This window comes from Bidens hawaiensis, unplaced genomic scaffold (assembly GCF_021521415.1).
Source record: "Bidens hawaiensis isolate Kalapana, Puna unplaced genomic scaffold, B.hawaiensis_p1.1 tig00049807_1, whole genome shotgun sequence".
NCBI classification, from domain to species: Eukaryota; Viridiplantae; Streptophyta; class Magnoliopsida; order Asterales; family Asteraceae; genus Bidens; species Bidens hawaiensis.
The window spans coordinates 122392-136378 of record NW_027498916.1 but is presented as its reverse complement, the minus strand read 5'-3'; the positions used below and the strand labels follow the sequence as shown (position 1 = coordinate 136378).

At 33.5% G+C, this 13987-nt stretch overlaps 2 long non-coding RNA genes across 2 annotated transcripts; both read right to left on the bottom strand.

The window, feature by feature from the left end:
• Positions 1 to 8398: 8398 nt before the first annotated feature.
• Positions 8399 to 9464, bottom strand: LOC143598220 (uncharacterized). The gene is made up of 2 exons (XR_013147069.1): positions 8952 to 9464; positions 8399 to 8661 (listed from the first exon to the last, which is right to left on the bottom strand). It is a non-coding gene; the product is annotated as an uncharacterized LOC143598220 (long non-coding RNA).
• Positions 9465 to 9598: 134 nt separating this feature from the next.
• On the bottom strand, positions 9599 to 11018 carry LOC143598217 (uncharacterized). Its single transcript, XR_013147068.1, has 4 exons — positions 10922 to 11018; positions 10671 to 10760; positions 9699 to 9800; positions 9599 to 9631 (listed from the first exon to the last, which is right to left on the bottom strand). It is a non-coding gene; the product is annotated as an uncharacterized LOC143598217 (long non-coding RNA).
• Between the last annotated feature and the right edge of the window lie 2969 nt (positions 11019 to 13987).

The following is a 13987-nucleotide window of genomic DNA, read 5'->3' as shown; positions in this document are numbered from 1 at the left end:
ACAATTTGATAAAAACCAATTGTCCATTTCACCTAGTATCTAACCCGCCAATAGTGAGGTTTACTTATTTGATATTGGTTACTACTTTGTGCCACCAGCAGTTATAGTTTGTTGATCCGACACTGAATTTAGGATGTTTCATGCATTAAGCATACATAATAAAGATATCTTTTATTTCACATGTTTGATACATCATAGATAAAAAAGAAAGTGATCATAAATGACCACCCAATCGGGAAATGAGTTATAATTAACCTTGTAAACGAACCATACGTTTATGAACAGTTCACAGACTGTTCGACAGAAAATTCGTTCATTTAATTAAACGAACGAATTCGAACACAATGTATTCGTTCATTTATGTTCGGGAACGTCTGTGTGTGTTCGTTTACTTATGTTCCTGTAGGTTCATTTTAATTTCAATAAATACATTAGTTATATTTATATAAGCATCAAAAGGATCATACAGAATAATATATATTTATCGTGTTCGTTTATGTTTGGTCAATTATGTTAGTTTGTATTCGTTTAAGTTGATTTTAGTTTGTTTGGTTATGTTCGTTTACGCTCATGAACTATTCATTTAGGTTTTAAACAAACAATCACGAACATGCCCCTTTTCTTAACGAAGAAACATAAACACAAAATTTTGTTCAATTATATGTTAATGTTTGTTTTGTGTTTGTGTTTGGTTAAGAATAAATGAACGAACACGAACACGTCTTCATTTGGTTGGCTTACATGCCTAATTATAACTACAATTGATAATGAAGACCGATAAGTATCAATATTGCCAAAACTGGGGTTCAACAGACTTACATTTGGCTCTTCCACCAGTCTTAAGGCCTCATCATAAGCTGTTTTCTGCTCTGTAGAATCCATATGCAGAAATCTGCTTTGCATGTCATTCTGGATTTGCAAAAAAAACATATGAATCACATAATAACAAAAAAGAAACTTATAAAGTGAAGATTGCATATAATAATAATAATAATAATAATAATAATAATAATAATAATCACCTTTCCTTCCTCCACATCTAATTTTTGTTTCTTACGTTCGACTAAGGCTTCTTTCTTCATATCAGCATTCGCCCTTACTTGCTCATCTAATACTTCTTCAAATTAGCATTTTCCGTGTTAGCAAAAATTAAAAATTTATAAAAAGGATTTCCACACAAAATATGTATTCGATTAATAAGAAGACTATTACATAAAAGGCCGGTAGCGTAAATTCATGATCTAAAAATCTGAAACCTCTTCTGCTTCTCTTGAGGGTTGCTGTAGGATTTCTTAAAATCAACCAGAAATTTCTCGTACCTATCCTTGAGTCCATCCTCGATGGCACTTTCTATATACAAAAGAATAGACACGCTTACTAGACTCAAATATCAATAAGAAAAATTATATCAAGTATAGGGTTTCAATTACAATCTACTGATTTATATCAAATATCAATACGCCAGCAGGATAACGCTTACAAAACGTTCATATCAAAAATCAATTATATGAGGTATTATACTGTTACAGTTTCAGTTACAATCAACTGGTTTATATCAACACACCTGATTAGTTTATATCAAGAACCACATACAGTTACGTGTTTATATCAAGGGAAGTGTTCGTGTGTCCGTGTAGGTTTAAGATGATTTGAGAACTCATAAATATCTTCAAAACTGCAAGCACACCTATCAGTAGTTCATTTTTTATGTTGTATTTTTTATATACTGATGTGTATGCTTATGTAGCATGTACATAAGAAACCATCACAGTGATTTTTCAGATGTAATTATGTTTTTGTTATTTTACCTACACATATGTAGGTAGTATAACCTACACAAGACTTCACACATGTATAGCTTATATACATAAACATACAAATTTATATCTTTCTTTTTCATATAAATAAAAAATCAATTGATGGAAACTAACCTGCATCTTTGGGAGCGGAGTCTTGTTGGGTTACAACTGAATAGAATGTGATTACAGTACGCTTAGTAGAATGCGGTCACACATCTATATCAAGATCCAATTATGAAAAGCAACTAAAGAAAATTACTAACCTTGGTTGTGTTCATCTTTGGGGACAGAGTCTTTTTGGAACTTACCCGAAGCATCAAATAGGTCAAGTACCTCCTTCCTAAGTTGAGTATGTTTGAAAACCGGCTTCCAATTAGCAGGTGAAAGATTATAGTTGGGCTGAGTCTGCGTTACAGACGAAGCGACAGGTGGAGCGCGTACACGGACAACCTCTTCAAACTCCCTATCTGTGTTGTAGTTGATTCCGTGCTTGTTCCATGGCTGACAAGTGAGGTTGTGGCGCTCCATGTCCCTCACAGCTTTTTTAAAAATCTCAAACCTCTTCTGCTTCTCTTGAGGGTTGCTATAGGATTTGTTAAAATCAACGAGGAATTTCTCGAACCTATCCTTGAGTTCATCCTCCTCCTCGGCGCCGGCACTAACTGCTATATAAAACAAACAAAGAATAAACACACTTACTTAGTAGAATCAAGAATATCTAAGACTACAAACAAAATCCACAATAAAGAAAAGAAAAGATTATGTGAAGAATATTATATTATTAAGGTTTGTATTACAATCTACTGGTTTAGGTTTATATCAATGAATTAATACGCATGCAGGCTAATGCTAACAGAACGTTGATATTATAAATCTAAAGATTAATATTATAATTAGGGTTTCAACATGACCTACGGTTGCATGTTTAATACTTATAACATAATACCCCAAAATATCAAAATCAAAAGGAATCACTAATCCAAGATCAAAATATTCGGATGACTCTTCTGACCAAACAAAAAATATGTAATTGTCAGCAAAGTTGTTTACTTTTTTTAATCCAAGAAGTTTTTCTTACTTTATACACAATAAATAGGTCATCGATTCAGCATTGGCTAAAAAACCCCAATAAGTAGTTCAAATCATTTTATCGATATGAGTGTTTTATATTGATAAAATATTTATTTTGAAACCATCTCTATCTTAACATAGTGGTAGAAAGAATACCATGCTGCGTCTGGACTTCAAACAGTTTAGCTTTAACCATGTTAATGGTCCCACATTATTGGTTGATAGAGAATCAAAGTGGATTTTCCAATAAATTACGAAATGCTATAGTTCTTACATATGATTTCTGAATTGATTCAGAAGTAATTCGCGAGATCATGCACTCTTCTTTCTTAGAAGTCATCAATCAAATTTTGAAATTTCCTGAGTTTTATTTAATTAAGAAGAGAAAATAAAAGAAATGGAATTTGGAGAGAAAAGAAACGAAACGAAAGGAAAATAGGTGATTCTATTTGGTGTTCCAGAGTTAAATGAAAAAGAAATGAAAGGAAAGAAAATTTAATATTTTACATGTTCCCAAGTCAGAAGAAAAAGAAAAGAAAGTTATGATTTTACTAATATACTCTTGTTAGAAATAAAATAAAATTTATATGTGATAACATTCCAAAAGCATTTCACGGATATATAATGTAATCCTTATCAAGATTTTTAACATTATAATATCAACCGACACCGTATCGTTTTCAATAATAACATAACTGGCTAAGAAAGTCAACCAATTTCACTTGTAACAAAATTGGAGTAAGAAAGTCAACTTAAATACCAATTTATGCATTCCAACTGGTTGTATTTGAGAGTGTTAACAACTAAACTCTCCTTATCTTTTAATTATTCTACTTGCTCTTGTTTTACTCAAGCTCGATATGAAGAGAGTCTTCTATTCTAACTTATATCTTAAATTCTTTTTTTTAATTCAATTATTGTTTATACGTCCCAACAAAAGTCATTCCATCCGTAACAATTAACAATTTTACTATTATATCATTTAAGTAAAACTAAAACAAAAAATAAGTGAGATAATGAGCTGAGAACGTTTTGCCTTACGAGGGCTCGAGATCGACCTCAGCTGGTTTCAAGCTCTTAAATTACCCGTAGGAATAACTAACTTATCATCTCTACTAAATGCATTCTTTATAATTCTAGAGTCGGATGTTGTACCCTCCCATCCAGTTAGCACATACGTAAACCTTAAATCAAATGTACAAGCAGCCAGTACATTTATTGTCGGGTATCCTTTACGTCCACGATATCTAGGGGCATCCTTATTAGGTACTTTGACACGTACATGTGTTCCGTCAATTGCACCGATACAATCCTTAAAAAAGGATAAAATCTCTTTTTTTCTTGTATTTCCTTAAGCACAATATCACCTTTAGGTGGTTGGATGTAACGACCTTCTAATGATATAATAGCTTGCAAAACTCTATGGAGTCACCGACTAGTTGTTGATGTAGAACGACGGTATAACCAAGAGGTAAACCGGTTTCTCAAATCGTTACCTACAATATGTAAAAAACTTGCAACTTGCTCTTCAACAGACATGCGTTGAGTAGGTTGAAGTCCACCATCACGCTTTAGGATACCACACAATGTCATAAAAGCTTTTTCACTCATGCGGATAAGGTCACGACATTTACCGCCATTTAAAAGGTTATGTAACATCTCTTCTCGTACACCTCGCCGTTGTAAAATTTCATCTCTAGTAGGTAAACTAGCACGCTTTCTGGCTGGTAGTCTAAGTAGTGCAACGAAAGCCATCAATAAGAAAATCAAGTGAGCTGCTTGCATTTGTCTGGCTCGAACAAATTCAACTACTTTGCGTTTCTGATTATCCATCAAACTGCCTATATATGAATCAACATAGACATTGCCTAAGAGTCAAATTTGTTAAATTACAAGATTTTCTAACACATCACTATAACAGTTGAGCACAAGGTGAGAACAATTAATACCTTTAACGAACATTTTTCTTATTTCTCAACAATGTTATTACTAGCATATGAAATTCAAGAAGTTTAAACTCCACACATAAACATGTTCTGCCATATCTCTACACATAAAAAAAAAAAGCTTCAAAATTGCACAATTTTATCCCTATTGGAATTAAATAACAGAAACTCAAATATTATCATGTAGAGACTTTATGTTCACTAATGATCTAGATATTTAAATCCATATTCGATTATAACAATGGATATCAAAAATCAAAACATTAACAAACTAGTTTTACAAACAGTTGAACCCAAGCGAGTTTGGCTCGTTTAAGGTACTACACAAGCTCGAAAATATGTTAGGCTTGTTTAAAATTTTGCTCAAAATATATAAAAACAATTAAAACCGTATATGAATTAATTAATGAATGACAAACGAGCTGAACTCGAGATTGAAAAATCAATTAAAAATCCGTGCTCGACTAGACTCTTCACACGTGGTGCCTACTACTGTTTGATTATGTATTTGCTGTTTGAAGTTATAATAATCAAATTAATTATTGAATCAAATCATGTTTTTGTAATAATAAAATAGTAACCAGATTTGTTTTTTGTTGGTGACAATTTTGCTTATTTAGTGTAGGTGTAGGGTGTACGTCAAACCCGGTACGACCTTTTATTTATTACATTATGTATTATGTTTATTACATTATTGTTATTGTCTACTAATTAGGCCTATTGGGCTGGGGTTTGTGGAGGTAACCCCTAACCGGGCTTGGCCCAATAAAGGTTAGGGTTCATGATGGTAGCCATGGAGTCCCTATATAAGGAGCCTTTATCATTAATTGAAAGGACCTTCTCTTGGACCCTTGGCTCCCACATATTTTTGTGTCTGTAAACAAGAGTTCATTCTCTTAGCAGTCATCTCCACACCCCCACTTTTCTATGACAGATCTGAGCAACCGGAGAAGAAGATCAAGGCGGTGGTTCGTTCATCTTGAAGACCGAGGAACTTGGACATGGATCCGACCCGAATCCATTCCATGTTTCTTCATTTAGGGTTCTAATTGAGGCCAATTAGGTCAAATTACAGCATGTTACTGATGGATATAATCATAGATGGTGCAGAATTAATAGCAAAATTGTATATGCTGATTAAAGGATTACAGTATATGGGCAAACATGTAGCAATTGTTTGAATATGAGTTACCTGTGATTGTCTTCTCCTAAGCAGAATTGCAGAAACCAGAAGAATGGTGAAATCAAGTTGGGAGAGATGATGAAGGTAGTTGTTGAAGACATGGCGGGTAGTGGGAGATATTCCCGCCATGATGTTGACAAGGGCAAACATGGAATTGAAATTTTAACGTGATTTTATGTCTTTCTTTCTCTTCAAATCACTCCAAATTGGGAAGAAACATATAAAGACTAAAACCCCATGTGTTTCTCTTCTCCTCTCTTCCTTTCTCTCCTAAAAATAATCTCTGGAAGACCAATTTTTTTCTTTTCACTCCAAATCATCTCTCTTATCTCCTAAACTGCAACTCTGGAATACAGTGTTAGCGATTTGGAAATGGAAGATATATATATATATATACCACCACGCGTGTTAATTTGCTAAGCCCAACAATGGAATATATATTTGTCTTACATATTTAACCGTCGGGTTGTTTCGAATGAACTCCTTCACTGGTTGTTCCTAATGGGGGGCCAAATTTATCTCATTTTCTGTTGCGGTTATCTATCTTGAACATTTACTTTGTTGCTTTTACTTACTCTTGGGGCTGTGTATTAATCTTAACTGGTGCAATCTTTTTTATTTTTTTTTGTTTTTATTTTTCCAATTGGTGAGGTAGAATGTGACTGCTTGCAGTGGCGAAGCTTGGACTGAGACACCGGGGGGCGAGCTCAAAATGTATACAAAATTTCACAAATGATCGAGGTGGCCGGGCTCAAATTTTCGGCCGAAAAAGGCTAAACTTACACTACGTATAAAAATTTTCGGCCAAAAACGGGTAAATTTACACTACTACGCACAAAAACAGGGGCCGGGGCCACCCCGGGCCTCAATGAACCTTCGCCAATGGCTGCTTGCTTACATTGTAAAATCGGTAATTTTCCATGCTCGTATAGTCGTATCCTGGACTTCAGGAGAGGAAAAATATGAATTTAATCAATAACTGGAAGTCGGTTTTTTATATTTTTGAGAAACCATTGTGTATGATTTGTTTGCATCACATCCTTTCTAGACCTTACCAATGCCTTTGTATGGGTGAAATTCTATTGGGTATGGTACTATGGTGGTTGTTTAAATTCTTTAAACATTTTAATGAATCGCGTAACAATGGTTCACCGAGTGTACGTGTCTCGAAGACTCGCTTAACTATCTTATGAAATCATCATCATCATCGCACTCAGTATCCCACCAATAGCAAAGTTATGGTAGGGTCTGAAGAGAGTAAGATATAGACAGTCTTACCTCTGTCCTTTAGGAATAGAGATGTTGCTTCCGGTGAGAGCCCCGACTCGATAGTATTTTTGCATCAAGCCTTGGACATAAGACACATAACACTCAACCATCGAGACACCGCCGATTGGTGCATGTACCCTTGTCTTTCGGCTATCAACGCCACCACATGATTCCTGATTAACCTCCCGCTTATTTTCACGAGATTAGTCTAATATTGTCAAAATTAGTGCAATAACTATCTTATGAAATCAGTACTCTTATTATTTCAAAATTAGTGAATCCCAATGGCAATGTTACTATTGTTAATTAGGGCTGCTTTTGGATGAACAAGTAATTGACTATTGAAAGAGACTATCATCAAGCAATTGTTGTTTTGTGTTAATTTTTGCTACTAGGATAACATGTGTAATGATGGTGCTGATTTTAGAGCAATGTTACGAACTACATTGCATTCTATGCTAGGATTGCTATTGATCCGCATATTCAACTTTTTCCTCTGCGCCATGTGTTTCATCATTAACTAAACCAACAGTTCAAAATCAGTTAATTCCAGTGGCAATGTTACTGGTTCTAGGACCTGATATTGGGTAATGGGTATACAAGTTGTTGACTAATAAAGCTACTAGTGAATGATCAATGCATAAAACTAGATCAAGTCATTCGCGTGTGAAGTCATTCGCATGTTCATGTTGAATTGAGGCATTTCTTGGCTGCGTGTATTGTCGGTTTTCACAATGTTGGTTAGGTTCACGATACCCACAAGAATCAAAAGCGAAAATGACCCGTTGTGATTTGGATTGGCATATTTTGCATAGATTGAGGTTGGTGTAGTATTGCATAGGTTGGGTTGGAAGCGGTTGGGTTGACACCTTCCATTTGACTAAAATTTTGTGAGAGAATTTTAGAAGATAAGAAATGAGAGGTTACAAAAATTGTATGAATGTAAATGCGAATTCATATGCAATAAAGGGTGTATTTTTTTTTTTAACAAAACAGTCACAAGATCATTGACAACGGTCAAATATTCCCGCCCCACTCCATTCTACACTTCTACTACCCGAGAACATTACTCGACCTACTTGCGGTGGTGGCGAGTAGAATACCCCTTCCACCCTTACAACAACTTCGAAGTCATCCATTTTCTTTAACTGTCAACAACGGTTTGAAACACAAACAAGTTCAGAAGGTAAAGAAATATGTAATCATTTCAGGAACACGTTTATTTCATACTTGCTTCCGGCTCATCACTCATCTTTTTAATCTGCTCGGTATCATCTTCATCATCCAAATGCGTCATCACCTGTTGTGTACCTTTTAATTGCTCAGTTTTCATCTCCAGCTGCTGTTTGGTGAGTAATTGTCTCACTTTCCTAAAAGTTGCCTCCATCTCGCTCTGTGATTCATAATCCAGTCAAAAATAAGTAGCAATAAGAAAGTGTCGAGACTAGAGATGGAAAATCGGCAGGTGGTCGGGTGATGGGTCAAAAACACGTTTTCATCAAATGTGTAACCATTTCAGCTTACTGAAACGGATGAGGTCGACCCAAAACACTTGTGTCCAAAATTTTAAAATTAAATGTTTTTGGGTTTTATTGTTGAGAAACTTGAAAAATCGGAACTGAAAAACCGAACCAGTTTTGACCCAAATCAGAACTTGAAAAACTGGAAATTAGAAAGCAATACCTTCATCTTAGCTTCCAGCTCATCAAACATCTTTTTCATCTGCTCTTCAACTCCTTTTAACCCCTCCATTTCCATCTTTAGTTTCTGTAAATAAGAGAGTATCAAGACTAGAAGTGGCAAAACATTATGACTCAAATCAGGAAAAAAAGAATTTTACTTATTATTTTTAACAAACAATTTGATAAAACCACTAAATTTGGGATGTTTCGAGCATTAAGATTTAAGCATACATTTTAAAGATGTCTTTCATTTCACATGTTGGATCCATCATAGATAAAAAAGAAAAGTTATCATAATTGACCACTCATCATGAAATGGGTTATAATTAGGCTTGTAAACGAACCAAACTTCTTGAACAGTTCGCGAACTGTTTGGCAGGAGGTCCGTTTATGTTCGTTTATTTATTAAACGAACGAACATGAACACAAATTTTGTTCTTTCATTTACGTTCATGAACACCCTTAACTAATGTCCTTTAGGCTCATTTTAATTTTCAATAAAAGAGGATCATTCTTTTATGTATAATTATTTTATGTTCGTTTGTGTTTGTTTACGCATGCGAGCTGTTCATTCAGGTTCTAAACAAACGAACAAAAACGATCACGAACACGCCCATTTTCTAAACGTGGAAGATGGAAAGATGAATATTATAGACAAAGCAATTTGTACAACTCTTTTAGCTAGAAGTATAACAATAAAGCATGAGTTTTTGTAAAGTAAGTTGAAATTTAATATATATAATAATACCTTTATCTTAGCTTCCAGCTCATCAAATATATTTTCTATCTGCTCTTCAAGTGTGGAGTTGACCATTTTCCCTTTCGACCCCTCAATTTCCATCTCTAGTTTCTGTAAATCAAAAGGAACAAAATGAAATTTATTTGATTTAACACACAATTTGATAAAAACCAATTGTCCATTTCACCTGGTATCTAACCCGCCAATAGTGAGGTTTACTTATTTGATATTTTGGTTACTACTTTGTGCCACCAGCAGTTATAGTTTGTTGATCCGACACTGAATTTAGGATGTTTCATGCATTAAGCATACATAATAAAGATATCTTTTATTTCACATGTTTGATACATCATAGATAAAAAAGAAAGTGATCATAAATGACCACCCAATCGGGAAATGAGTTATAATTAACCTTGTAAACGAACCAAACGTTTATGAACAGTTCACAGACTGTTCGACAGAAAATTCGTTCATTTAATTAAACGAACGAATTCGAACACAATGTATTCGTTCATTTATGTTCGGGAACGTCTGTGTGTGTTTGTTTACTTATGTTCCTGTAGGTTCATTTTAATTTCAATAAATACATTAGTTATATTTATATAAGCATCAAAAGGATCATACAGAATAATATATATTTATCGTGTTCGTTTATGTTTGGTCAATTATGTTAGTTTGTATTCGTTTAAGTTGATTTTAGTTTGTTTGGTTATGTTCGTTTACGCTCATGAACTATTCATTTAGGTTTTAAACAAACAATCACGAACATGCCCCTTTTCTTAATGAAGAAACATAAACACAAAATTTTGTTCAATTATATGTTAATGTTTGTTTTGTGTTTGTGTTTGGTTAAGAATAAATGAACGAACACGTCTTCATTTGGTTGGCTTACATGCCTAATTATAACTACAATTTATAATGAAGACCGATAAGTATCAATATTGCCAAAACTGGGGTTCAACAGACTTACATTTGGTTTACATTTGGCTCTTCCACCGGTCTTAAGGCCTCATCATAAGCTGTTTTCTGCTCTGTAGAATCCATATGCAGAAATCTGCTTTGCATGTCATTCTGGATTTGCAAAAAAAACATATGAATCACATAATAACAAAAAAGAAACTTATAAAGTGAAGATTGCATATAATAATAATAATAATAATAATAATAATAATAATAATAATAATAATAATAATAATAATAATAATAATAATAATAATAATAATAATAATCACCTTTCCTTCCTCCACATCTAATTTTTGTTTCTTACGTTCGACTAAGGCTTCTTTCTTCATATCAGCATTCGCCCTTACTTGCTCATCTAATACTTCTTCAAATTAGCATTTTCCGTGTTAGCAAAAATTAAAAATTTATAAAAAGGATTTCCACACAAAATATGTATTCGATTAATAAGAAGACTATTACATAAAAGGCCGGTAGCGTAAATTCATGATCTAAAAATCTGAAACCTCTTCTGCTTCTCTTGAGGGTTGCTGTAGGATTTCTTAAAATCAACCAGAAATTTCTCATACCTATCCTTGAGTCCATCCTCGATGGCACTTTCTATATACAAAAGAATAGACACGCTTACTAGACTCAAATATCAATAAGAAAAATTATATCAAGTATAGGGTTTCAATTACAATCTACTGATTTATATCAAATATCAATACGCCAGCAGGATAACGCTTACAAAACGTTCATATCAAAAATCAATTATATGAGGTATTATACTGTTACAGTTTCAGTTACAATCAACTGGTTTATATCAACACACCTGATTAGTTTATATCAAGAACCACATACAGTTACGTGTTTATATCAAGGGAAGTGTTCGTGTGTCCGTGTAGGTTTAAGATGATTTGAGAACTCATAAATATCTTCAAAACTGCAAGCACACCTATCAGTAGTTCATTTTTTATGTTGTATTTTTTATATACTGATGTGTATGCTTATGTAGCATGTACATAAGAAACCATCACAGTGATTTTTCAGATGTAATTATGTTTTTGTTATTTTACCTACACATATGTAGGTAGTATAACCTACACAAGACTTCACACATAAACATACAAATTTATATCTTTCTTTTTCATATAAATAAATAAATCAATTGATGGAAACTAACCTGCATCTTTGGGAGCGGAGTCTTGTTGGGTTACAACTGAATAGAATGTGATTACAGTACGCTTAGTAGAATGCGGTCACACATCTATATCAAGATCCAATTATGAAAAGCAACTAAAGAAAATTACTAACCTTGGTTGTGTTCATCTTTGGGGACAGAGTCTTTTTGGAACTTACCCGAAGCATCAAATAGGTCAAGTACCTCCTTCCTAAGTTGAGTATGTTTGAAAACCGGCTTCCAATTAGCAGGTGAAAGATTATAGTTGGGCTGAGTCTGCATTACAGACGAAGCGACAGGTGGAGCGCGTACACGGACAATTCCCTATCTGTGTTGTAGTTGATTCCGTGCTTGTTCCATGGCTGACAAGTGAGGTTGTGGCGCTCCATGTCCCTCACAGCTTTTTTAAAAATCTCAAACCTCTTCTGCTTCTCTTGAGGGTTGCTATAGGATTTGTTAAAATCAACGAGGAATTTCTCGAACCTATCCTTGAGTTCATCCTCCTCCTCGGCGCCGGCACTAACTGCTATATAAAACAAACAAAGAATAAACACACTTACTTAGTAGAATCAAGAATATCTAAGACTACAAACAAAATCCACAATAAAGAAAAGAAAAGATTATGTGAAGAATATTATATTATTAAGGTTTGTATTACAATCTACTGGTTTAGGTTTATATCAATGAATTAATACGCATGCAGGCTAATGCTAACAGAACGTTGATATTATAAATCTAAAGATTAATATTATAATTAGGGTTTCAACATGACCTACGGTTGCATGTTTAATACTTATAACATAATACCCCAAAATATCAAAATCAAAAGGAATCACTAATCCAAGATCAAAATATTCGGATGACTCTTCTGACCAAACAAAAAATATGTAATTGTCAGCAAAGTTGTTTACTTTTTTTAATCCAAGAAGTTTTTCTTACTTTATACACAATAAATAGGTCATCGATTCAGCATTGGCTAAAAAACCCCAATAAGTAGTTCAAATCATTTTATCGATATGAGTGTTTTATATTGATAAAATATTTATTTTGAAACCATCTCTATCTTAACATAGTGGTAGAAAGAATACCATGCTGCGTCTGGACTTCAAACAGTTTAGCTTTAACCATGTTAATGGTCCCACATTATTGGTTGATAGAGAATCAAAGTGGATTTTCCAATAAATTACGAAATGCTATAGTTCTTACATATGATTTCTGAATTGATTCAGAAGTAATTCGCGAGATCATGCACTCTTCTTTCTTAGAAGTCATCAATCAAATTTTGAAATTTCCTGAGTTTTATTTAATTAAGAAGAGAAAATAAAAGAAATGGAATTTGGAGAGAAAAGAAACGAAACGAAAGGAAAATAGGTGATTCTATTTGGTGTTCCAGAGTTAAATGAAAAAGAAATGAAAAGAAAGAAAATTTAATATTTTACATGTTCCCAAGTCAGAAGAAAAAGAAAAGAAAGTTATGATTTTACTAATATACTCTTGTTAGAAATAAAATAAAATTTATATGTGATAACATTTCAAAAGCATTTCACGGATATATAATGTAATCCTTATCAAGATTTTTAACATTATAATATCAACCGACACCGTATCGTTTTCAATAATAACATAACTGGCTAAGAAAGTCAACCAATTTCACTTGTAACAAAATTGGAGTAAGAAAGTCAACTTAAATACCAATTTATGCATTCCAACTGGTTGTATTTGAGAGTGTTAACAACTAAACTCTCCTTATCTTTTAATTATTCTACTTGCTCTTGTTTTACTCAAGCTCGATATGAAGAGAGTCTTCTATTCTAACTTATATCTTAAATTCTTTTTTTTAATTCAATTATTGTTTATACGTCCCAACAAAAGTCATTCCATCCGTAACAATTAACAATTTTACTATTATATCATTTAAGTAAAACTAAAACAAAAAATAAGTGAGATAATGAGTTGAGAACGTTTTGCCTTACGAGGGCTCGAGATCGACCTCAGCTGGTTTCAAGCTCTTAAATTACCCGTAGGAATAACTAACTTATCATCTCTACTAAATGCATTCTTTATAATTCTAGAGTCGGATGCTGTACCCTCCCATCCAGTTAGCACATACGTAAACCTTAAATCAAATGTACAAGCAGCCAGTACATTTATTGTCGGGTATCCTTTACGTCCACGA